This window comes from Benincasa hispida, chromosome 9, assembly GCF_027475165.1.
Source record: "Benincasa hispida cultivar pf3 chromosome 9, pf3_genome.v1.1, whole genome shotgun sequence".
Classification (NCBI taxonomy): Eukaryota; Viridiplantae; Streptophyta; class Magnoliopsida; order Cucurbitales; family Cucurbitaceae; genus Benincasa; species Benincasa hispida.
This window is the reverse complement of record NC_143486.1, coordinates 55,370,146-55,381,920: the sequence shown is the minus strand read 5'-3', so window position 1 is coordinate 55,381,920 and position 11,775 is coordinate 55,370,146. Positions and strand designations below refer to the sequence as shown.

The 11,775-nt window shown below is 31.0% G+C and overlaps 1 long non-coding RNA gene across 7 annotated transcripts; it reads left to right on the top strand.

The window, feature by feature from the left end:
• The first annotated feature begins 2,729 nt into the window (after positions 1 to 2,729).
• Positions 2,730 to 8,068, top strand: LOC150033931 (uncharacterized). Of its 7 annotated transcripts, none has more exons than XR_016532532.1 (4): positions 2,730 to 2,996; positions 4,052 to 4,117; positions 4,476 to 5,803; positions 6,862 to 8,068. It is a non-coding gene; the product is annotated as an uncharacterized LOC150033931 (long non-coding RNA). The 7 variants fall into 7 exon arrangements; XR_016532536.1 differs by having other exon boundaries at positions 4,052 to 4,532; positions 5,697 to 5,803; XR_016532535.1 differs by having other exon boundaries at positions 4,052 to 5,803; positions 6,862 to 7,057; positions 7,567 to 8,068.
• Positions 8,069 to 11,775: the final 3,707 nt, after the last annotated feature.

Sequence of the window (11,775 nt, the reverse complement as noted above, 5' to 3'; positions counted from 1 at the left end):
TCGAAACCAGTAAAGAGTGGAATTCAAAGTCGGTCGAGCATTGAGTTTGAAACCAACAGAATGTTCAAGTCAAAGACTCAAGCCAAGATTGATAGAATTCTCAAGTCACGCACTAAGATCGAAGCTAATAGTGGGCAGAGATCAAAGCCGGTTGAGCGAGTTTGAAATCGACATAATGTTCAAATCAAAGACTCGAGCCAAAACCGACATAATCTTCAGGTCGCAAACTAAGGTCGAAGCCAATAAAACGCAGAGATCCTCAAGGACTTATGAAAAAGTCGTGAGGTTGTAGACTGAGATCATGCTTACAGAAACCCAAAACCACCTCTCGTCCTGTTCGTAGCTACCAAAAAAAAAAAAAGCAATGGGGGCAAGTTAGTAAACTTGAAAAAAATCCTCCAAGATTAAAAGAAGAAAGAAGTGAGAAGTAAATAATTAAAAAAAAATGGGGTTTAAGTGTAAAAAAAAGGGGGAGTGTAGAAAAAAAGAAAGAAGAAAAAAGAAAGAGGAAAAAAAAGAAAGAAAAGAAAGAAAGAAAAAAAAAAGAAAGAAAAAAAAGGAAAAGAAAAAGAAAAGAAAAGAAAAGAAAAGGAAAAAAAGAAAAGAAAGAAAAGAAAGAAAAGAAAGAAAGAAAAGAGAGAAAGATAAGTTTAGAAGAAGACCCTTGTCTTCGTGATAAATTAAGAAATCCAAATTAAAAAAATGATTTAAATTATTAGATTTTCTAATTTGAATTTATCCTAATTTCAAATTAAATTAAAAGAAATCAAATTAAGGTCTTATTTAATTTGATTTTATTAGATTTCGTCTTCAAATTTATCTTCCAGAGATCTGGACATATTCCAAATTTTATTCAAAATCAAATTTAAATTATAGATAAAATCTTAAAGTAAAATTTGGTCATATTCCAAATTTACTCAAAATCAAATCGTTCTATGGTAGATAAAATCTCAAATTAAAATTTGGGCATATTCTAAATTTGATTCAAAATCAAATTTAAGTTATGGATAAAATCTCAAATTAAAACAACATCAACATCAACACCGACTCAAGTTCAACTCCATTAAACAAGTTTCTCTATAAGCCTCGTGTGAATGTTAATCCTCCAAAAAGATCATCAAACTAAAAGACCGATCATCCAAGAAGATCAATAAGCCCAAATGCTGATCATCCAAGTAGATAATCAAGCCCAAAGGCTGATCATCTAAGAAGATCATCAACGATTATCTAAAAAGATCAATAAGCCCAAAGGTTGACCATCCAAGAAGGTCAACCAGCTTAAAACTATAGTTTATTTTAAAAGCATCAAAGGATTATGTATTAGAGATTGTACTTGCTATACTCAAAATAATACAAATACAAAGTTCAACTCCACGAAATAAGTTTTTCTGGAAACCTTGGATGAACAAGATTAAGGGCCAAAAAGATAACAAAAGACAACAAAATTATATATATTATTAGCTACTTGGCTGTTGGCTGTTTGTTTTCTTCTCTTTCACATATTTTTTTCTAATTTGAACAATTAATGTGATTAACACCATTTGTGATTGAAGAGGTAGTAGGTTATATATATTAAGATGTGGTCATAATTTCTTTGAACACTAACCTACTTTTCCCGTTAATTATTCCACTATCTCATTCATCTTTCTCTTTAATCTTCATCCATTAGGCGTTTTCTCCGTTAGTTCATTTATATTTTCTAGATTATGTCATTTATATTTTCTTTTATAAAAATACTTTATTGTAAATTATTTTGTGTTATAGATTTATTAATATGGAAATGATATTGTTTTTTGAGCAGGTAAATGTGGCAAGGTCGTGTTTTTTAGATATCATCAATTGGTATTATTATGTGTGCTATTTACGTATAGTGTAGTATAAAATTGGGTAAATGAGAGTGGTAATTGGATTTCTAATTTGATATTATATTTTGCAGTAGAAGACCAATTATAGAAGCAAATTAATAATTTCACTAACATTAAGTTGTATTGACCAGATCACTATCCTTTCATCCCGTTTTCTTGAATTAAAGACATATAGGAGCTTTGATGAACCTTCCAGTTGGATTTATGTGGTATGGTATGTTTTGTCTCCTCCTTATTACGTTTTACTATGATCCAATTCCTTTTCTCTGAGATAGCTATTCGTTCTCTGAAAGGTATTCCATTTATCAGATTACCATAGGACAAGTCTGCAAAGTCCCTTCAAGGTATACCATTTATTGAATTTCTGTGACAACTTCTTTCATAATTTAACTGTTTTTAGTGGTATCAATCTATAATTTATGTCAACTTTCATTAAATAGCAATTTTTTATTTAGAAACTAGTTTTAAAATTATAAAAAGAAAATGAAAAATTCAAAACAGTGTCTCTTCTTCTTAAGCTTAATTTGATATTGTTGTAGCTCTGACCGGATGTTTCAAACTCCAGTTTGATAAAGTTATTATTTTCCTAACTTCAAAATATGAGTGCAATTTGAATTTTGACAGAGTTATTCGATAGTTAATTTATGCATCGATCAAATTTATTTTTGTACAAGACTTGACTTGACTTTGTTGAAGTTAATGAATTTAAGGAGATTTTCCTCATTGCTCTTTTACAAAGGTAGTAAACAAATGGACTGAAATTAAACCAAGGTAAAACACGACAACAAATATCCTTGCTTTTTAGGATAGCATTTTATACAAAATCCTATTAGAAAGTGGGAAAAAAAAATTCCACTTTACCCAAAACTCATTTTCCCTGTTATTGATTATGTTTTCTTTCGTCACTCCCTCACCATTTTCACACTATTCACCTTCTCTCTTCCAAATACCCAAAACCCATCGCAAGACGCAGACTTCCCTCTCATTCTTCACTTTCATTTCGTGCAAAACCCATCATGCAGACATAATCGTGCCCAGATCTTCTTCTTCTTCGCTTTCATTTCGAGTAGCAACTAACCCACAGAGTTCAATCCCCCAGATATGCTCCTTCGTGCGCCCCGACTCTCCAAGGTTCGTTTGAGCAAGTTCTTTTCCATTGTTTCTTTAACTTTTTAAATTTCTTGCTCATTCTTACCTTTCTCTTCTTGTTTCCTTTGATTTTTGTCAATCTGTTTGTATACACTTAAATCTGATTTCTTTGTTGAGGGTTTTACACCTTTTAGTGTAGTTGAGGGTTCCTAAAATACGAGGACAAAGAATTGACTCAAATTTCAATACATTAGTACACACAATGACTGCAAAATCAAATTAAGGAAACAGACCTGAAGGGGCACACCATAAAACTATTTTCTAAATCCAAATGTATACAGCAATACATTTTGGTTAAAAATTACAAGCGTGATATCAAATACACTGATCGGTTAAAAGAAACTGAAAGAGGAAACAAACAAACGGAAGTAACAAAAACAAAAACAGGGGGAAGGATTTCTTCCCCTTCTAATTTTTCTTTAATGCATATCCCCACTTTTATGATAGTTTAAAATATATATTAGATTCTCTTCAAACTACATTGCATGTTTAACAATATATTCTGCTACTTAGTCTGTGAGAGAAGCTAAAATAGACAAGTTAAGAACACATGGAAGTTTTTGTAGTGGTTATATTAAGCTGCTACTTAATTTGGTTTTGAAATCTGAGTCAAACATTGCACAACTTATTTTTAGTAATTTTATATTTACTCTTGTATTTTAGGAACCGTTGGTGGGGGAGACAAAATGATATCTTTATTGTAAGATAGTGATAATGAAGAATCCTTTGTGAGGATCTAAGATACTTGATTTTCTTTTCAGTTTACTTTTTGGTTTTGTGTGTTATTTTTAGTTTGCTTCAGTTTGGTGGGTTTATGTTGAGAAAATTTGGATGTGTTATATTTTGATCAAATTATCAATTTTGCACGATTGATTTAGTTAAAAATCAACTCAATTAACTCTATTCAACAAAAATCTATATTAGTTTGAGTGTTATTAACATAGTGAGACCCTAACCATTGTGTGTACTTTAATCGATATTTGTTTATGCTTGTTCTTATTGTTTGACTATAATTTGGCTCTCATGTCAATTTCAAGGGATGGTAGCTTAAAAAGCTAAGTGGTCTTCTTGCATACATCTAGTGGAGTTCAAAATTTCAGCAGGTATTTAGATTCATTTGTGACTGACCCAGTATTTTGGAATTGTAGTTATGGATTATTAATTTTCTTTTGAACATGATGTAACCATAGAATGTGAATGTGGATTATTTATACGTGCTTTTTAGTTTTCTTAAGAAAGTATAATCTAAATGTCGGCCTATTGTTTCTGCTGAATAGAATCCCAAATGTTGTTTTAGAAAGTATCATTGAAGTTCCAAGGTCCTTTTTGAACAATTCTAGGTGTTAAGTGCATGCATATCAAATCTATAATGGTTTGCAAATGATCCAATGTATTTAATACATTTGAACCAATATGTCTTTCCTCCTCTTTTCAACTCTCTATAATGTCTTTTTGATGTAGATTTCCAAGAACTCTAGCCTTATGGTTAGAACTTGCAAGGAAAGATTTTCAATAAAGGTTTATCTCATAATCTACTTCATCATCTTTTCTCTATCTCTCATTTCTTTTGGATGATTTGGCTTTTTTCTAGTTTATGCTTTTTCTATGGTTTCATTTTTGTTTCTTGAACTTGTTTCTTTGTGGGTTTTGTTTTTTGGAGGAAAAATTGGGGTTAGCAGTTACTTCGTTTGATTGCTAAATAATGAATGCTATATTAATTGTTTTTCCAAAAAGAAAAAAAGTATCTCTATTCATGGACAATGAAGGTGCTTGAAACTACATTTTCTACTTACCCTGTTATTTCCTTGATAAGAAACAAAATACGTGTTTTGGATTACAAATTTATTTTATAGTATTATATATCAATTACGAATCCTTTGGATGAATTTAATCATTAGTGATAAGTTTAAGTTGGTTGATTTTGGCCCAATCGTTTTTTAAAGATTAAATGTGTGACTTCTTTTCCAGCAAGTTTAAAGGCTCAATTGTAGTTTGGAAGTTTGGCCAATTTTTCTCTGTCAAATACAAAGAAGTCGAGAAATGGGGAATAGATTTCATTACTTTATGCCTTTAGTGAAGTTGATTGCAACATAAAGTTTGTTGCTTTACATTGACAATCACATCAATTTGTTCAAACTCCAAATCTTTACAAAATTTAATCAAAATTCAAAAGAATTTTACCCTTCACATACCTATCAAGTCTTTATTCTCACCCATTGTTGGTTCCTCAAATCAATGCTCTATTTACTTTTATGTTTGAAACTTCCGCTTCTGAGTTTCCAGCTCCCAAGCTTCCAGTGCTACAATGGAATTAAGAAATCAGATCAAAACATTGTAAATATGAAACAAAATCGCAGACCAAAGTAGCAGTAAAAGGTAGGAAATACTTCAAAGCAAATGCTAAGTATGCTTTGCTGGTATTGGCAAAAGAAATAGGCAGGGAATATTCCATTAATGTGGAAGCAAGAAATGTCAATCCGAAGGCAAGAAATGAGTTTAAATTTGTTTGAAGGAGATTCTCATAATTTAAACTTGTTGCATTTCGTTACTGATTTTCTTATTTAAAAGTTTGACATTCTTTTTTGCTTTTTATGCACAAACTCGAGTTTTCTTTCATTTTCTTATTGAGCATTATATAAACTAATTAGAAAACTAAACTTCACGTGCAACTTATACCAATAGTGTTTCAAGAAGAGTGTTTGATAAAGACGGTATTCTTTTGGACGGGTAAGACTATGTTCTTGTTTCAATCAAGGTGTTTGGAATTGGAACTGAAAGATTGCCAAGAGGTAATTTCTACAACTGTTTTGTTCCTTTTGAGCAATGTCTTTCATTGATGAGTTGTTAGCAAAATCATGATATACAATTCATTACATATTAAGCATATCATAGCTTTAGTTTAGTGAACATTATGTTCTTACAGCTATGGTATAGATTTTATTAGAGAAATGATATATATATATATATATATTTTGTAGGAATCTCTCCAATATATCCATTATATTGTATATTTAAAGCTACTGCAAGTTCCGTTTTGACCCTTTTCTCTCTCTGTTTTGATTGTTGTCGATACAAGGCTATTTCTAGTGCATTTTGATCTGATTTTGCATACCCATTTAGTTCCAAATGTGTGAAATGATGATCAGTTTCTGCTACTTTTCTTCTAGGTTGTCTAAATAATGGTAATTTCATACTCTTCTTTTGCTAATCAAATGCATTTATAGGACCAATTTAATTGTTTTAGTTGCCGCTCAAATAGGTACAGAAAGGTCTAACCCTTCTCTCTTTTTCTTATTCACACAAAAAGTCTCATTTACCATGTCTTTCACTCTTTCTCCATTCTTCTTCTTAAAGAAGTTTTTCCCAACCTTTTTCTTTAGTTTTTTTTCATGTCATTTGCTTGGGTGTTGTGTATGTATTTCCCTATTCCCTATACGTTCAAAATGGATGGAAATTTGTACATTGAGGCCATGTATTTGAACTAAATGAATTAGAGTTGTTTCAAAGTCATTTTGTTAGTTTAATTTCATTAGGAATGATTGAGGTTGCTCTTTCATCCAAATTTATGGATACATATTTCATTTTATCAATGTGGCTAGTATTTTAATTTGCACTTGTTTGATGCTTTTGAATGGATTTTCTGTTTTGTAATGTGCTCCCTTTTCCTATATCTCTTGAAATAGGTGAATCTCTTTTAAGGCTTTTAGACTTTCTAGCTAGTTCATTGGTGAAAGGAAGGTGCCTGATTTTATCTCATTGTAAAAGGAATAATAAATAGAAAGTACATATGTGAATAAAGGTCAAATGTTAGTATTCTCTAAGGATTATGTGTGTTTTGTCATGATAGAAAATCCAACCGCTATAAAAGGAAAGAATTTGGTGGATTAATTGGAGCTTGACAACAATCTTTGACTTGTTGAAGACTTGTAAAATTGGTGAAAGCTGGTTATATGACAGATAATTGAAACATTCTAAATATTCTTCAATTCTCAAATTTGTAACTTTTGAGTTAAGGTTCAAAGAGAATATCAAAGCGATTTTAGGTACGTTTCCTTCTTTTTCTTTTACACATTTTCAAAATCTCCTTTATTCAAAGCAACCTCTCTAATTTTTTAATTAGAAATTTAATTGCATGTTGCTTGGCTTAATTCTAGAAATGATGAGGGTTTGCCTCCTAGATCAAAACTTCTAAAGAACACTTGGCAAATTTCAGAAATGGAAAGAACCCATTCAATGACAATTTTGCATTTGTAAAATTGGTTATGGAAGTATAAATAAAAATCCAATTATGGTTTGTCTTATACTCTTAATTATATTATTTTAGGAGTATCAGTTTGTGGCTCAGTTGGTTTCTTGCTGACATTTTGGTTATTCTCGCTGATTTTTCATTTATTATTTTTTTCTATTTCTTGCTTGTTGGCATTTGAGTAGTGATTTAGTTCAAGTAGGAGTTTCTAAATGTTGTGAATTTGTGTTGGTTATAACCTCCCCTTCCCCCCAATGGCTCATTGGCTTCTCGGCGTTTGAATGATTTCATGCATTTTTTTTTTAGGAGCGTGTTGAACCCAATCATGTGGGAACGTCTTGTTCAAGTAGTATAATTGATGATTTCATGCATTTCATACATTTTTTTTCCTTATGGAAGCCTACATCTGACATTATTATTGTTGACGATGTTATGGGCACTACTGTTGCATCGCCAATGGATAAAGTCAAACTATGTAAGAAAATTTGGCTACTACTTTGTGAATTAAGTGTTTACTTAGTTCATTAGCTAATCTATCGTTATAATAGATAGATCATGATGATTTATGAAAGCTATTTTGTTTCATTTTTTATAAGGTGATTGATATGACGACAAACATCGGAGCTTCATATTTTTTGTGTGAGAATTTTGGTATCGCTATAATCTAAACATTTGTTTTGTTTGTATCAATTTTTTGGGATTATATATGTAGTCATTTTATTTGGATTAAGAATTTACAACTTGTTCTATTAGGTAAGAATTTTGTTGGAACATACTTTTCATGACTATATCAAACATTTTGGATGAATATAGTGTTTTATTTCTTTTGTATGCTATAAATTTGAAGATTTTGGTCATCATTAAGATTGTAGATTTGTATGAAATGTGAACTACATCTTTATTCGTCTAGACAATAATATGGGCAAGCGACTTCTATAAATATATGTTTATAATTAATTCTACAATAATATTTGCGAACCAAATTGTAAAATCTAAAAAAAATATTATTAACAAGTGCTATTAAAGATAAATTATAGTATTGTTTTTACTACTATAAAAATGCTATAGAAAGTTTATTAACATTAAAATTCATGCTTGAAGATGGGGTATTTATAGCTTTTTTCCATTACGATGAAAAAATGACAATAAAAATAAGGGACTTTCAATAGCGTGCCTAAAATTGCTATAGAATGTCTTTTATAACTTTTTTTTATTACTATGACAACTTTTGATGGTACTTTTCCAATACAATGAAATGTTTCCATAACATTGAATTAAAGCTATCATATGCAACTTTCTATAGTGATGTTAATAGCTATACAAAAACGCTATGGAAAGTCGAGGACTTTTAATAACATCGGCTACGAAAAAGTTTATAAAATGTTATGAACACTCTTTTATAGCATTTTTACAATGCTATTGAAACATTTTGATTGCGTTTTTTATGGCGTTAGAAAAGCGTTATCAAAACGTTTCAATAACCTTTCTTTTTAGCGTTGGACAAACGCTATTGAAACGTTTTGATAGCGTTTTCTAACGCTATAAAAACGCTACTAAAATGTTTCAATAGCGTTATTTTTTACGTTATGAAATGTTTTTATAACATCTAAAATATATGTGCTATCAAAATAAACTTTTTATAGCGTTGAAAAAACGCTATGGAAAGTCATGGACTTTCAACAAGAAAATTCATTTTCAGTGACAAAATTTCAGTAATTTTTGTTGCTAAAAGCTAAGTTATAGCAACACGTTAGAAATATGTCGAAAAATATCATTTTTAGCAACGAAATATATACTAGCGTCTCTAAAACAATTTGTAACGTATTGACCAGTGCTACTAAATTTTAAAAATTTTTACCAACAAATTTACCTTGTCGCTGAAAGTAACAAAATATTTCTGAAAAAATTAAGTAAATTTTTACACCCATCCAAAAATCTCTCTCGATTTGCCCTTTTATTTTGTTTTCCCTCCCATCTTTCCCCATTTCAATTTCCCCAAACCATTTCCCATTGAGATATCTTTCTATTTCCCAAAATTTATTGCATCATCGTGTCGATTCACTCTTTTGGCGTCTGTCTCTCTTCTCGGTGATTCTTCCCTCCTGCGTTCTTCTAGTCTTGGCATCCCCCACAGTCTCGGTGGTTTCTCTTTTTGATATCTCTCAAAATCATCAATCAGTGAGCTTTTTTTTCTCTCCATATATGTTTTTCTCCTTCCTCATTCACTATCTTTGCCCTTTCAATTTGTCAAAAATGCTCTTAAGAATATCAAAAGTCAGTTCTTATGGATGAAGGTGAGGTTGGGTAAGTGAAGTTGCTTTACTTGTATCAAACCAAAAACAAAATCCCCCAAAATATAACACCCACGGAGTTTTCATGTAAATATTTATTATTGATGTTGGATTTGTATGGACGAATTCGAATTCAGGATTTACATTTTGGCTAAATTAATTTTGATTTATTTATTTTGAGTTAATTGGGATTTAATTAGGCTTTTGGTTCAATTGAATTGTTTTAGTAAGATAATTCGATTTGTTATTGAGGATGGAAGATTTAAATTCACTCAAAGGATGATTTTGGAAAGGATTTGAAATATTGATTTTGAATTTATTTGGATGAAATTTAAGAAGAGATTTTGGATTTAATAAAAGAATTTGAAATTTGGAATTTAAAAGGGAAAAGGAAAGGGGTTTTAATTATTATATATATTTACATACATATAAATAAAGGGAAAAAAGGAAAGAAATTAAAATTTTCCTTTTCCCCTATGTGCATGCAAGAACTCCCTTTTGTTTTTCACGCTGGAAGGAACCCTTGCCGCCGTTAAAAGGGAACCCTCGTCGCCGCGTCAACCATCCGAGTCTCTTCTGTTGCCATGTTGAAGTCTATTCGCATTCTCTTATCTATTGCCACATATTATGATTATGAGATATGGAAAATGATGTCAATACTGCATTTTTCTGAATGACAATCTTGATGACGGTACATGAATTGACCAAAGAAGCTCATAAAACAAGGTTAAAAGTAAATAATTTGCAAGCTTAAACGATCCATTTATGGATTGAAATAGACATCTAGATCTTGAAATATAAGATTTAACACTGCAGTCAAATCTCGTGATTTTGATCAAAACGTTAGTAAACCTTGTGTTTACAAGAAAATCATCAAATGTATTGTTTCTTTTCTTATTTTGTATGTAGATCATATACTACTCATTGGGAAATGATGTAGGCTTCCTTACTAAAATTAAGAATTGAACCTCTGCTCAATTTCAAATGAGTGATTTTGCGGAAACATGATTTATTCTTGGCATTCAAATTATTAGAAATTGCAAGAACAAATATTAGTCGTCTTAAGCATCTTATATTGACAAAATACTTGTCAGATATTTGATGCAAAATTTCAATAAGAGCAATCTACTTTTTAGGTATGGAATTACATTGTCCAAGTGTCCTAAGACACTTCAAGAGGTTGAGGAGATAAGACAGATTCCTTACGCATCAGATGTGGCCAGTCTTACGTATGCCATGTTATGTGCTATGCAGTTGAGATTGTTAGTAGATATGCGATTAAGACAATCCTCAAGTATCTAAGGAAAATGAGGGGCTATATGCTTGTGTACAGAGCTAAGGATTTGATCCTTACTAGATACACTGATTTTGACTTTTAGACCAATAAGGATTCTAAGAAATCCACATCAGGATCGATGTTCACTTTTAATTGAGGAGCTATAGTGTAACAGGGCATCAAATAAGGGTGCATTGCGGACTCTACACAAAAGCAGAGTATGTAGTTGCTTGTGAAGTTGCTAAGGAAGTTGTATGGCTAAGGAAGTTCTTGATTGATTTGGAAGTTGGTCCAAATATGTTTTTGTCCATCACCATTTATTGTGATAACAGTAGTGTTGTGGTAGATTTAAGAGAACCTCAAAGCCATAAGAGAGGCAAGCACATAGAGAGGATGTATTACTTGATGCAAAAGATTATGCAACAAGGAGATGTGATCGTCATGAAGATAGCTTCGGAGCAAAATATTGATGAACCATTTACAAAGGCTATCACGACTAAAGTTTTAAGGGTCATCTAGAGAGTTTAGGTTTACGAGATATGCATCACCGATTAATTTTTCGTTCTTTGACAAGGAAATAATTGTGGAAGACATGCTGAAAAGAATAACAAACAATTAATCGTATCAGCTATATTTGTCTTAGCCCATCACACAAAATACAAGCATCTAATCAATTCAGCAAAAAAAAAAAAAAAAAACAAGCAATCAAAGAATCCTAATTAAGTTATTGATTTAGTTTTTTTGGCAACAATACTTCAAAGGTTTAGAGCAACGACCACTGAAGGGTGATCAACTACCCCTCTTTTTAACTGAGGCGATCTCAACTAATTACTAATATTAGAATAAACCTTATTCCTATAGTTCTTAGCTATTTTTTTTCGACCAAGGATTCATCAACTAGCTTAATTCAACCCGTAAGTGTGACCTTACCATTTTTGGATCCCAAAG